General features: G+C 42.6%; 1 pseudogene; it reads right to left on the bottom strand.

Annotated features, from left to right (window-relative positions):
- Positions 1-12,857: 12,857 nt before the first annotated feature.
- Positions 12,858-13,132, bottom strand: LOC144221370 (small nuclear ribonucleoprotein E pseudogene; annotated as a pseudogene).
- Positions 13,133-14,763: the final 1,631 nt, after the last annotated feature.

Below are 14,763 nucleotides of genomic sequence, written 5' to 3'. Positions count from 1 at the left end.
CCGAGGTCGTGTTGGGTTTATCCATTGCAAAGTCACTTCTCCATGCTGTCCTGTGCTCCTTGGAAAGAATCGCAGTCTGCCTACGAGCGGGCAGTTGTGCTCCCCTTTATCCATGTATTTCTGAAGAGGAGCATGAGAATATGTTTGTCACTATCTAGTCTCATCCCAGCAGCCTGTATCAATATATTTTCTTTTTTGTATCTTTTTAGAACGCTTTTTCTACTTTCCCCTTCCTCTTTTTTTCAATAGAACAGTTGTGTATTGGAGGAATTCTAATGGAGACTCCTACCTACTCTCAGTTCTAAATGTATATGTAAGATGATGATTTTAACAAGGGGATTGAAGATGTATTAATAAAGGAGATTTAGATGGTGACACAGTAACTCAGTCTTTCATGTATAGACAAGAATGGATGGTCATTCAGATTTGGCTGGGCTGAAAGCCCTGAGTTAGGAGCTAACCAGTTAGGGTTACAGTGGTTCTTTCCTTTAAAAAAGGGTGATTTAAATAGCTTGGCATCTGTTTTTTGATGGGATTCTTTGGAGATACTTTTTTTTTTTTTTTAACGTTTATTTATTTCTGAGAGAGCGTGAGCTGGGGAGGGGCAGAGAGAGAGGGAGACACAGAATCCAAAGCAGGCTCCAGGCTCTGAGCCATGAGCCCAGAGCCGATGTGGGTCTTGAACCCACGAACTGTGAGATGATGGCCTGAGCCAAAGTCGGTCGCTTAACGGACTGAGCCACCCAGTCACCCCTTGAGATACTTCTGAGGCTGCCGCATCATATTCTGGCCAAGAGCATGGACTTTGGAGGCCTACAGACCTGTCCTTGAATCCTGGGTCCACTAAGCTAGATCCAAGCCTCGATTTTCCTCATCAATTAAGAAATTAAAAATAAAGACCGAATATAGATCCTATTTCGGGAGGATTAAATGAAGTAACATTCATAAAGTCTTTAGCACAATCCCTGGGTCTGTGGCAAGGCTTCAAATGTTAACAGTTCTATCCTCTTTTATTTGTTAGGGAGAATTTAAAATTTACTGATTGTCACTGAAGGTTTCTCAGGGTAATCTTCACCACTTACAAGTACTTTAGAGGTTGTAGAAAGCTGATTACTTTTCAATCCGTAGTGTTATATCACTGAGATCCCGAGAAGAGTTGCTTCCCGAATAAAGCTTAAACTGTCATTTCTCTTTGTCTAGCCAACTCTTGGTGTTCGTACTTTTCAGTGACTGTCAGTTACGCTTTTTCTAAATAAGTAAAGTGTAACAACATAGAGTTAGTTCGTCTAACTTGGCTAAGGCCAAGCAGAGGCAGAACCAAAGGCAAATGAGCCCAAAAGGAAAGCAAAAATAGAGGGGGTAACCTGAGAACACCTATAAACAATAGAAGAAAAATGAAGCCAAAGATGAAAATTAGATCCCAAGAAGAAATGTTTTGCTTGGTTACAAATGCTCCTTGATATTGATACCATTTAAGTATGTTAGTATCAAATGACAAATTACTAAATTTAGCAGTGAGTTTGAGGTCCTTTCTGGAAGGGAACAATCCTTGGATTCGGGAGCACAGTGGCCCCCAAGGAGTCTCCACTCTGCTCTCCGCTCTTCCCGAAAGATTTTGTGCAAGTGCCAGTTTTACGGAATGCCAGGAGAGGCAACCCAGAAAGAGGTCATGATTGGTCAGCCGCTCCTCCTTTCCAGGGTGAGGTGAGCCAGCTAAGAGGCTGACTTGGGAGCTTGTGACTGGTGTGTGATAGGTTTCCTTGACAGCGTTTCAGGTAAGTGCAGGCTGACCTAGGTTTAGTTTTGCGACGGCTTGGCCGCTGGGGCAGCCTCCATTTCATGGGGGCCGATGTACAAATTGCCTTTACCATTAGTAAATAGTAAGAGCTTCATTAAAAATGTGGAACTTTGCACATAGTTTGCAAATGGATTTTCAGCTCTCACTCCGGTGGGAAATCTCAGGCGATGCACAGGTCAGAACGCGAACGCTAATGTGGATGTGTCACTTGCATATTTCATCCATGGTATTGTGCAATTTGGAAGCAAGAGGTATTTGACATCCACGAAATAAGATGGCAGTTTTAACTCTTCTAATACCTATTTGAAAGAGATTATATTTTGCGGTATAAGGTAAAAGGTTTACAAATAAAAATATTGTTGCATGCTAATATTAAGACTATCATCTCCGACTAACATGTGAAGCTTATTACTTCTGCTGGGACGTGCTGTATGAACTGACCGTTGCATTCTTCTGTAAGGCACCCGGTGCTTGGAGCACCCTTGGTACTTGCATCCCATGGCTGTTTTCCCATTTGTCCATCTTTGTGTGCTTCCCAAGGGTCATCTCTGCTTCCTTCCAAACTTGTTCATTCTAGTTGTACCTGTTTCTTGTATGCAATTTCAATATGTAAACTGATAAAAAAAAAAATGTGACTGAGAGAGTTGTTTCAATGAAAACTAAGCTGACAGTTTGGAACTACCTAATAGAGGTGGGTTATCTCACTAGGTATAGATCAGAAAACTGTAAAAACTTGTCAGGAAAGTCATAAAAATGTGGAACTTTGCACATAGTTTGCAAACAGATTTTCACTTCTCACTCCGGTGGGAAATCTTAGGCGATGCATTAGAGGTAAGGTGTGGTTCATAGACGAAACGCATCAGGGAACTTGAGTCAACAAGAAGTCTTGGACGTATATAAAATAATGGGTGAATTAAAGTATACATCTGTTTTAAATTAAAATGTTTGAAGTTTGTATCACTTTTTATGAATCCGTTCCATTATTTAACACTGTTCATTTTTAAGATTTTAATCTAAATTACCCTTTTTTAAGTCCCCAAACTTGTTTCCCTCTGCATTAAACAGGTTAACCATTTTCTGCATGTGGTTGCATGTGTACATGTGTAATGATAAGCTGTTATGATATCTTCACAAATAAATGTAATAGAGAAAAGTATTCATACCACTTAGAAAATATAATGTGCTAGCACTTACATATGTATTTCAAATATCTAAGCTGTGAGGAATGTTTTCTGTGTGAAATGTGGAAGAGAAGAAATAAACCCAGTAACAGTTACTGGTGTCTACCTTTACAGCCACTGAAACCTTGTTGAGTCTTGGGAGTTGCCTTGAGTAAGCCATTTCTCTTTTGGAAAGGCACATGTTTAATTTCTGAGAGTTTGTATAAACTGATGGGCTTTTCCCCATTTCTCTCTTTTAATAAGGGAAAAAACAATGCCTAAGGAAGAGGAAGTCAGCCATTAAATAGTTATTTTGGCATTATGTAGCCTAGGCTTTCCAGATAGGCTTATTTTGGTTTTGCTTTTTAATTTTTACTGCTTTCCAGGCAATATTTGAAACACATTAAAAACAAATGAAAAACCAGTGGAATGCTTTCCAATAGCATATAGAAGTAGAAATAAACTACTCATTTGCATCAGTATTTACTTTCAACTGGATTTTAATTTTTTTAAGTTTACTCATTTTTTGAGAGAGAGAGAAGCAGACCAGAGGAGGGGCAGGGATGGAGGGAGACACAGAATCTGAAGCAGCTCCAGGCTCTGAGCTGTCAGCACAGAGCCCGATGCGGGGCTCACTCACGAACTGTGAGATCATGACCTGAGCTGAAGTCGGACACCTAACCGACTGAGCCACCCAGGTGCTCCTTCAACCGGATTTTAAAAAGATTTTACAGAAGACCCTTTGAACAGCTTTCTCATGAAGGTTCAAGTTTTAAAAAGACATTTTTGTCTTAGCTTGGTGAGGAAACCCTATTCCATTCACAATGAAGCCTTAACTTACACTATTTTCTTTCTTTCTTTCTTTCTTTCTTTTTCTTTCTTTCTTTCTTTCTTTCTTTCTTTCTTTCTTTCTTTCTTTCTTTCTTTCTTTCTTTCTTTCTAAGAAATTGCCGTTTTTTGTGTGTTTTTTTTTTTTAATGTTTATTTTTGAGAGGGAGAGAAAGCATGTACCAAAGCAGGCTCCACACTGACAGCACAGAGTTCGATGTGGGGCTTGAACTCACGAGAGATCAAGACTTGAGCCACCCAGGTGCCCCAACTTACACTATTTTCAAGGAAAACTTCAGACAATTCATTATTGTAGATTTTCTTTTCTATCCCACTCAGGAACATTCCACAGGCCCACTATAGACACACAGACTATTTACTACCTTAGAGTGGTTTTTTTGAATGGTTTTGATACCTGGCTCTACTTCCCAGTACTTAATGGGCACTCCTAATATATCAGTAATACAGCTATCACCAAGAAGTGTCATATTTGTGATACACGATATTCATAATTTATAATAATAATTTCAAATTTATGAAAGCCTGGGCAGCAGTACTCCGTAGTCTCAGTACCCCATTACACACATATTATTGAGGAGCCCAAAGAGTTTTGTTCATATAGGTTCTATCTGTATTTCCCATACCGGAGGTTAAAACAAACATTTTAAAGCAACTTAATGTTTCATCTAATAGCAGCTGGGTTTTCATCTTTTTTGTGTTCAACCTTTGCAGTATCACTACATAATCCTCTGGAAAACGGGACTGTGTGCTTACGAAAGAATGAGAGAGGAAAAATCTTAGTAGGATTACAAATATACATTTTGCATTGCAGACTCCTTTGGGGAACTGCTTTACTGGGACACACTTTGCTGATGGTCTAGAGGTGTTCATATTCCTCTGTGTAAATGGGTGTCCTTAACAAGGTCTGACGAATCACCTCTGGAGGAGTCCTACCTTGGCAACTTCCCGCCATCACACTCCCGGACCTCCCTCACCAGACAGTCACCAGTCTCTCTCCTTCTTGATCCATAAGGTCAAGTACACATCTCAACATACTCATCACAAGGGATGTATTGATTCATAGTTTTTAGTCATCATTGAACTTTTCTCTTTTAACTTATCCGATACTTCCTTGCCTATAAAAACAAGAACATGAATGGCTTAACACTAAAAATCAGTTTTGATTTGTGCCACAAAATTAGTTCTGCTATGTATCTGTGAAGAGTTTTTATGAGAATACTTACACCCGAAAGGAAAGGAAATGCTTGTTCTTGCCTCGTCTTCCTTCCTTCCCAGCCCTCGCGCCCGCCGCCCCCTCGCGTTCAGTCAGCACCCCTCACGGCACCCCCCCTTCTGCTGCTTATTCAGAGCCACACATGAAACTCAGCACGCTCCGAGCACAGCTAGTGGGAATCGGAGCAGGAGAAATTGCCAAGTAATCACCGATTCCTCTTCTCTGCTTTCCTCAGTTGTATTTTCATTCCCGTTGTTACCCGGCCTGGACTCTCTCTGGGGTCCCCACCTTCTCTCTCTACTCCGGCCACACCGGCTTTCTTGTCCCCCCACAAACGTAGGATTCCTTCCTACCTCCAAGTTCTGCCCCTGCCTATACTGGATATTTGCCCTCTTCTCCGCTGAAATGACTTTCAGAGAGCATGTCCCGACCGCCGTACCTGAAGTGGTTCCTCTGGTCACTGCTCTCTCGCCTTCTATGTTCTTTATGAAACTTATCTAAGATTATTTGTGCAAGATCTTTGTAAAGTGTGCCATGCGCAGGGCTAAGGGACTGTGTCTTCCTTCCTGCCCTAAGCACTGCCTGCTGCTGGTTCAAGGACATTGACTCTTCCAAGCCGGTTCTTTCACTGTGATGAACGCAACTGGTGTCACCAATGCTGCGATGGCGGCCTTCGTTACCTGGGAACCAGAAGTCAGCCTAGGGACACGTGAGGCCTGGGGTAGGCAATAGTTGGTGCTGCCGATCACTGCTTGAAAAAAACCCATGTGACATAATTTTCCCTATCAAGGAGCAAGTTGACTGCCTCATAACACCCTCATTTACCTTCTTTTTCTTTTTAAGTTTATTTAATTGGGGGAGAGAGAGAGACAGAGAGAGAGAGAGAGAGAGAGAGAATCCCAAGCAAGCTCCATGCTGTCAACACAGGGCCTGACGCGGGGCTCGAACTCCTGAACCATGAGATCAGGACCTGAGCCAAAACCAAGAGTTGGTTGCTTAACTGACTGAGCCCCCCAGGTACCTCTCCCCGACTTACCATTAGTATTCTCTTTATGCTCCTTTGATGTCTGCCTCCATCCCTTCTTTCCTTCCTTGCTTTTTCCCAACATTTCCCAAAATTTCAATCCTCATTAAATCAGATTTTCTGTGGCTCAGAGAACGCACTGGGAATCCAGGGTGATTTACACGGAGAGCGTTTAGACTGCTGGAGGGGACCTCGGAGATGATTTCATCACCGTTTATAGGTGAAGAAACAGGCTGGGAGGCTCTGACTTTTCTAAGATCCCGGTGAGTGAGAGAACAGGACTTCAAGCCCAGAATTTCTAGTTTCCACTTCAAACTCTTCTAAATCTGGGCCCCAGTCTTTCACTTGGTTGTTGACGGACCAAGCAGTTAAATGCGCCTGTCTGTTGTCTCCCTTGTCACACGAGAAATATCCTCACCCAGATTTGTTAGACAATGAAACGCACGCTGCATGGCATCCTCCATGTAGCAGCTTTTCCTCCTCATTCGCTCCTCTCTGTCCAGCTGTCCCGGCTGTCCTCATGGGGAAGAACGTGGTCATTTTTCCAAAATTTGGCTAGCATTTCTTTCCTTCTTTCCACCCAACTGTAGATCCTCTTCAAAGCCATTGGCTTTTCAGCTTCTACGCAACCCAACATTGCCGACACCAGTGAAATTTGAAAATTTTTATTTTTAGGGGCACCTGGGTGGCTCAGTCGGTGAAGTGTCTGGCTTCAGCTCAGGTCATGGTCTCGCGGTTCGTGGGTTCGAGCCCCGCGTCGGGCTCTGTGCTGACAGCTCAGAGCCTGGAGCTGCTTCTGATTCTGTATCTCCCTCTCTCGCTGACCCTCTCCTGCTCGTGCTGTCTCTCTCTCTCTCTCTCAGAAATAAAAACATTTTTAAAAAATTTTATTTTTAAAAATTAGTCTTACTTTTAGAGGTTCGTGTTTCCTTGTTATTGAAGCAAATATATCACCGTTCACTTCAGAAACGTAGTCACTTCTTTAAATGACACTAACACCTCTTCCATGAAGGAAAGGTTTGATCATAAAATGGTCATTATTCATGACACAGGAGGGATGCTTTCAATTGTAGGTAAAGTGGTAAGGATTTTATCCACTGGCTTTTATGCCCCTCAGCTTAACGTGGTTCCAAACTGAATAATTACAAAATTAAACAAAGGTAAAACAAAAACATTTTAGAAATTACCCAAAATGACAGCAGAGGGAGCTATTGAGGTTCGGTTACATTTTTCATTGCCCCGGTTGAATTTTTTGTTTGTTTTTCTTGAATATTTTGACTTAGGCTTTCTCATCTCAATATCGGTATGCAGGATACCCTTGATCATATTGGAAGACACAATGCAGTTTGGGGGGTTCAGGAAATGAAGCTTTTTTCTATCTGCCCCCTTTTCAATTCCCTCACCATCCCCAGGACTCCTATAAAGGTAGTTGGTATAAGAAAAATGATGATGACTTTACGGGGCTAATTTTAGCAATGAGTCTGTCCCCTGGTGTAAATCTAGGTCATCAGGGGCAGCTGCTCTCCAGGCCACTGTCCCAGGCTGTGTTCTGTCTGACTTCCTGGGACTTCTGTTGTGTTTTAAAAGTCTTCCAGGGATTGCTTGTATGAGCCCCATCGCTCTGACCTGCTTCCACATGAGACACGGAAGGGTTAAAATTCACAGCATTCATTAGAATGGAGGTCAGTTATACTAGAGCTGCTGTGTGTGTGTGTGTGCGCGCGCATGTGTGTAGTATGTGGTGGATGGTGGTTAGGGGAAAGATGTGCGAAAAGTTTGTTTCAGGCTTTCTCCACCATCTTCTCTGGGTCACATCCATGTTTGTGATCTACCTCTGCTCTTTTTTTTAGAAAATGTTTTATTTACTTTTTGAGACCGAGAGCGAGCAAGCAGGGGAAGGGGCCAAGAGAGAGGGGACAGAGGATCCAAAGCAGGCTCTGCGCTGACAGCGGTGAGCCTGATGCGGGCTCGAACTCATGAACCACGAGATCATGACGAGAGCCAAAGTCAGACACTTAACCAACTGAGCCACCCAGATGCCCTACTTCTGCTCTTGATGCTTTTGTCTTTCTTTTGCTTCCTGCTTTCTCTGTGCCTCCTAACCAGACCCTCAGCCTCACGGCCTCCTCCCACTCCAAGCCCACAGTCTTCATTTTTTCAGTACTACTTTGAATTCTTCTTCTAGGAATTTCTCCTTCTGTGCTTAAGTGCACAAGATAATGTGGGTATGTGGGGATGCTCCTCGTAGTGTTATTTATGATAGCAAATTATTAAAAAATGGGAACAAATCTATTCATCTAAAAAACAAACTATGGAATTCTTTACAGCCAAACACTATACAGCCATAAATGCTTATGCAGAAAGATGTTGGTGTATTTTCTTAAACTAAAAAACTCATGTCACATATGATTTGAATGATCTGTACCATGAATTTTAAAATCTAACACATAATTGAAATACAAGATTTACATAGAATTTTAATACATAATTTAAATTTAAAGCAAGTTTTGAAAGGATTTTATAGATAAAATTTCCAGAAATATACTTAACAATGGCTAATTCTTAACTACGGTGCTAGACTTGCTGGGTATGAGGGAGGAGAGAGAAGAGAGCTTGCTTTTTGTCTTATATCTTTCTTTGTTTGAACTATCTACCAAGAGCTTATACTTAGAAGAAACAAACTAATTTAAATTAAAAAAATTTTTTAGAGAGAGAGAATGCAAGTTGAGGAGAGGGGCAGAAGAAGAGAGAGAGAATCTCAAGCAGGTTCCATACTCACCATGGAGCCTGACTCGGGGCTCGATCCCATGGCTCTGGGTTCATGACCTGAGCCCAAATCAAAAGTCGGATGCTCAACCAGGTGCCCCAAACTAATCTAAATTTCAATGAATTTATCTATGACCTTCTAAGATTGAATCCCAGCAACGGTGTTTCCCTGAACCTTTCATGGCTCCTTGGGCTGACTTCGTGGTGTTCAAACCTTTCATGGCTACTTGGTCTGACTTCATGGTGCTCCTTTGTGGTCACTGACTGGCCGTCTTCTCTACTTGAGACTATTTCATGCAGTAGAACAAGTAGAGGCTGTGATGTCAGGCATTCCTGGGGCAAAATCGTGTGATACCAGATGAAATATTTAACTTCCTTTAGCTTGACTTTCTCCACCAGTAGCGTGGGAACATTGATGGCATTATTACAAGATTGATGTGTCAGGGCAGAGTGAACTTAGGCAAAAGCTCAGCATGATGACAGGTAGACGGAGGTGCTCAACAAGAGGTAACATATTCTTCTAAGGATGGAGATTGTTTTCTCTATTCTGGTAGCCTGGACACTTTGTCGAATAAATGCAGTGATGCCTTCTACACCGGGATTTTCTTCCGTGGCATCACATCATCCTCTAGACTTCCATATCAAACTATACCAGAACGATGTGTCAGCGAGTGATATGGATGAACAGTCTTGGTTATGGCCTAATACTAAAGGCTGATATGTTTCCAATGGCCCACTAATGGTTTCCCTAAAAGGTGAATCTAATGGTAACACTATATGAGGACAAGCAGAGTTCTAGAAAATTCACAATGAAGATTTGGCATTTTCAAACCAACTGCATAGGTAGTTTCTGTACTCCTGACAATGTGAGTTTCATCTAACCAGCATGGAGCAGAGAACCCTCAAGCTGGTGCTGGTCCTGAGGGAGTCACCACCCTGCATCAGAGATAGTGGGTGCTCATGTAATTTTAACAGTGTCACCCCTCTTACCAGCTCCCCTTTTTAAAATTTTTTTTGAAGCTTATTTAGTTTTGAGAGAGAGAGAGGGACAGAGTGAGTACGGGAGAGGCAGAAAGGGAGACACAGATCTGAAGGAGGCTTCAGTTTCTGAGCCGTCAGCACAGAGCCCGATGCAGGCTCGAACCCACAAACTGCGAGATCATGAGTTGAAGTCAAACACTTAAACAACTGAGCCACCCAGGTGGCCCCCTAGCTCCCCTTTTTAAAAGGCACTTCTTCTATACTGCTTTTTATTATGTTTTATTTCAAAACCGTAAGCAGTATTTGTCCCTTAGCAGAGTCTTGTCAACACAAAATTTTGAATAAATAAATTAATCCATGATTTCTGTCCAAGTCTGATAATATTCACAAGTATACAATTTTATGTCATTTTTTTAATGAGGTATAATCAAACATTTTCTTCTGTTTCTTGAGGAGTGTTTAGATACGGCAAGAACCACTGATCAACCTGATTGTTCCATTAAGATAGAAACCCTACTGGCAGAGTTCACTTGCTTAGAAGATGCTTCTGGAAGTTGGTGTTGCATTAATGTGATAAAGTGATACATCCAGGTGAATGAAATACATGTCAGAAATAGACCCAATAAAAATTCAGTGCTGCCTGTCTCCTTCCAACAACAAGCTGAAAGTGTTCTTAGCTTTAGCTTTCTGTTTCTTTTGACACTTTTGTTTTTTTATCAGCAACGAGAGGTGTGTTGTCTTATTTTCTGTTTTTTTTATCTCTGTTTCAAACCTCCCACCACCACCAAGAACAAATTAAAGGTCTTTCTTCCTGATAGCTAAGATTGTCATCGCAGGAAATGAGTCAGTGAAAATGTGTCCACATCATACAGCCGTAAAAATCTATTCTTAATGCAATGAACTGTTCTAGCAAGAGCCCAGAGCTGAGCAGAGAGGTCAGATGATTCTCCCAGATCCCTGTGGCCAGATCTTCCTTATCTTTCCTTAGGATGTTGCCTGCCCTGTGATGGCTTAACCAACAAAAGGAAGTATAAGCGACACTTGCCTAAGTGGGAGTAAACCTTAAGAAGGTCTAGATACCTCTGGTTTACATTTTTGGGAGCCTTGACTGGCCACATAAAAAGTCTGACTACCCTGTGGGAGAGGCCACACGACACTACATGGAGAGGAAGATGGACCCATCCCAGTGTCTGAGGGAAGCCTCGGAATGATTCAGTCTCATCGTCCCCCTGATTACAACCTCATGAGAGATCTGTCACAGAGATTAAAAACATACGGGTTAGAGGGCGCCTGGGGGGCTCAGTCGGTAAGCGTCTGACTTCGGCTCGGGTCATGATCTCGCGGTTCGTGGGTTCGAGCCCCACGTCGGGCTCTGTGCTGACAGCTCAGAGCCTGGAGCCTGTTTCAGATTCTGTGTCTCCCTCTCTCTCTCTGACCCTCCCCTGCTCCTTCCCTCTCCCTCTCTCTCTCTCTCTCTCAGAAATAAATAAAACATTTAAAAAATGTACAAAAAAGCATATGGGTTAAACTTTGGCTTTGGGGTGGGTAGACTTTGGCTTTGGGGTGGGAAGTCCCTTTGAAGTTGGAAGGGACTCAGGAGATTATTAATGAGGCATGGAAGGACAGAGAAGAAAGTGCCATTGAAGGTGGGAGAAAAGATGACCCATCTTTTTGGTTACCCATAACCAAAAGCCTGGCAGAAGGTTGATATTATGGAAAATTACAAATATATCTAATCAACTTGTGGCTAGAGCTTTATGCTCTATACCCCACACAGCAACTCTGCAAGAACGGCATCGATATCCCCATTACCAAGATGTGGAAATTTAAACTGAAGGCAATTTTTTCCCAATTTCACACAGCCGGTAAATGGAAGAGTCATACTTTTTACACAAAATGGCTAAGGGGATTTTCAGGTAGAGTAAGAAGGATCAATGAGTTTCTTTTAGCTACATATGAAAAGTGTGAGTAGATAGAGGTGAACTGGAGAAGAAACTGTTGACTTTTGGAGCAGAATCTAAAAGAAACATTGTCTAGCAGGGACTCTTAGAGAGTTGGCAGCCGCATCTATTTGACGAGAAAGCAGCCGCGGTTCTGTGGCTGGAGGGGGCCTGGCAGCTAGTGCATCACAGTGACCCAGTGCCTCGAGCCGTTGTGCAAGCTATTCCATTGGGACAGAACCATGCTCTATAGGAAGCCTTTGGATTTCTGTTTCAATGACTACATCATTGCCAACTCACGGAGGCTTTTCCGAGGCTGATAAAGTCCCAGTAAATAATGGAATAAGCTGTTCAAAGCATATGAGCTGTGGGTTCTCCAGACTGGCTTGTACAATGGACAAATCACAACTCCAGTGAAGAGTCCCACACTTAGAAAATGACTGAGGAGTTCTTAAATTCTGACCTTCGATGCAGGGGACTTTATGAATTTTGATGTCGGTACCGGCAGTCCCCATGCAGGAGACGGTGATGATTGCCCAGGATAGATACTTTCTCACCTCGCAAATAAGCAATCTCTCTGGACTCTGAAACAAAACCAGGAAGGGGAATAAAAACGATATCCCTTCAAAGGAACCCAGCAATAAGGCCACTTGGAGGTGGATTCACAGAGGTTTCCTAGAGAAGAGGGTGACGCAGTGAGTGCTAGAGAAATTTGGCCCACATAGCAACTGGGGGAGGTGGTATCAGAGTGGTAGCTGTCCACCCAGTTGAAACAGAAAGTGCCTCTTTATTTTATTTTATTTTATTTTTTTTATTTCTAGAATCTATCGTGGGTACAATGGCATAGTTTGGAAGGGCTGGGGTACAAGCTTTCTTGGGGAGCTGGGGAGGGTGTACAGCCTTTTATGGCTCTTTTGGATACCATTGCTCACACGATTATCTTATCAGGTTCTTTTTTTTTTTTTTTAATAAAAAATCCCACAACATTTATTGTCATCTAGTAATAACATAAAAGTAATCAAAACAATATGAAGAAATATTTTTAGAGCCATACTCCCGACAAAGGACTTCTTAAAAGACCAAACTACGTGACCTTCTCAAGAACTTCTCACTTCATTGATCGTTTCTAGCTGGAGACAATTTGGAGCAGGGCAATATTATTTCCTTTTAGCATGATCCAACCTAGTTGTTTTTTTGACTTCGTTTTAGAATGAACCTCTTCTGCATCATCTAATACAAGGTTCATGTACTCATCGAAACCAGTGACAAAGCCCTCCATCTATGTGTTGTTCACTTGCTCATAAAACCACACCCGAATCTGAGATCTACTTGGCAAGTATCTGAAGATGGGGTTGATGGGCTGAACTTCTGCACTTTTTGACTGTGGCCTGGGTATGCCATGGTGGTAGCTGACCTCTCATCAGGTTCTATTGAGCTGTGAGAGCTACATATTCAATTGGCCAGATTTGAAGAAGGAGTGAAATGTGGAAGAGAAGTAACTGTAATCATCTGGATTGCACCGTTGAAATCACTGTTAAGCACTCTGCCGCTGTTGATCTCGTTGCTGAGTGCATAGCTTGTACTGATGTTTTACATGCTTGTACTGTAAATGCTTGTAAGCTGCAAAAGGGTTTTCCCAACTGACAAGAGTTGCTTGTCCAGAGATGACAGTGGGAAGAAGTCGTGGGAAGAAGGCACTGACTGGTTTCTAGTTCCGTCCATGTTACACAGCAAACAATAGAGAACTATAATATAGAAGTAAAGAATCGTAAAGCCATGATTAAGGACATAATGACAGCAGGATATTGAGGATGCAATTCTCTACCACAGTTCATTGTGGCCATTGAAGAGGTCAGTGGAAGCCTCTGAATTTGGTGATTACAGCCCTGGCTGTTTCAGATATTGTAGATTAAAGAACAAAAACTGGTGGCGCCTTGAGCATTGCTAATGTCTTTTAAAAATCTTTTTTGAATAAGATCAAGATCAGTTGCCTTTACCTGACTGGGGTCTCACTGCACATTTATGGTACTTCTGTAAGAATATGCGAATTCTCACGTTATTTGCCACCAATGGGTAGGCTGGGACGTGAAGCAGATCTCTCTCCATCCAAAGGGCTTAGTTTCATTGTGTTGATGAGGCCCTGAAGATAAGCCCTATAATCGTTACTTGTTTCTGGTTCACAAATCGCTACCTGTTAGTAGTTTAAAATAACAGAAATGTAGCATTTCGTTTCTTTGATTCAATAATCTGGCATGGCTTACCTGGACCTCCGCCTCAGGACCCGTCACCTGTCAGGGGCTGCAATCCAGGCGCTGGCCGAGACGAGGCTCTCACTTAGGGAGTCTGCTGAGAAAGTGTGTGCTCCCAGTTCGCGTAACTGTTGGCTGAATTCAGTTCCGTCTCAGAGTTTGTGCGCCATCGGCCCCACAGAGAACAGGCGGCAGTGACTGTAGAGCACATGCTAACTCACATGAGAGCACAGAAGTGGCTTGTTAATTCTGATGAAATACAGAACACCGCCAAATTCTTGGGAGCAATGTGTTTTGAGGCTCACAGCCTGACTCCTGAGACAGTAAAGATAAAAGTTATCTACCCTCTGGCCCCACTACCAAAATGGGAATCCAATTCCTTATTTGATTACTTCAGTTGGAGACAATATTGCCTCATTTAGACATTTTGTTGAACCCAATATATAAGGCAATGTGAAAATATGCTAAATTTAGCGGGGGATCTGAGCAGCAAGCAGGGATAGAGGCAGGTGCCACAGGCCGTTCCAGCAGCCCCACTCTTGGGGCCCACGAACCCCAGGATGTCCTTGAACTAGAGGTACCTAGGACTGAGAACACTGCTGATTGGAGCCTCTGACAAAGAGCAGCTGGTGGTCTGAGGACCCAGCCGAATGTAAAGCTAACGGAGTCTGTGGGTGGCAGCAGCTGACCAGATCAGAGAGAGGGGAATTTTGGAAGACTCATTGTGATAAGGTCAGGTCAGCACAATGGCCTAACCCGAAAGCACCCTCTGTTGTTACAGAC

Source organism: Crocuta crocuta, unplaced genomic scaffold (assembly GCF_008692635.1).
Source record: "Crocuta crocuta isolate KB4526 unplaced genomic scaffold, BGI_CrCroc_1.0 scaffold20, whole genome shotgun sequence".
Classification (NCBI taxonomy): domain Eukaryota; kingdom Metazoa; phylum Chordata; class Mammalia; order Carnivora; family Hyaenidae; genus Crocuta; species Crocuta crocuta.
This window is presented reverse-complemented; position numbering and strand designations above follow the sequence as displayed.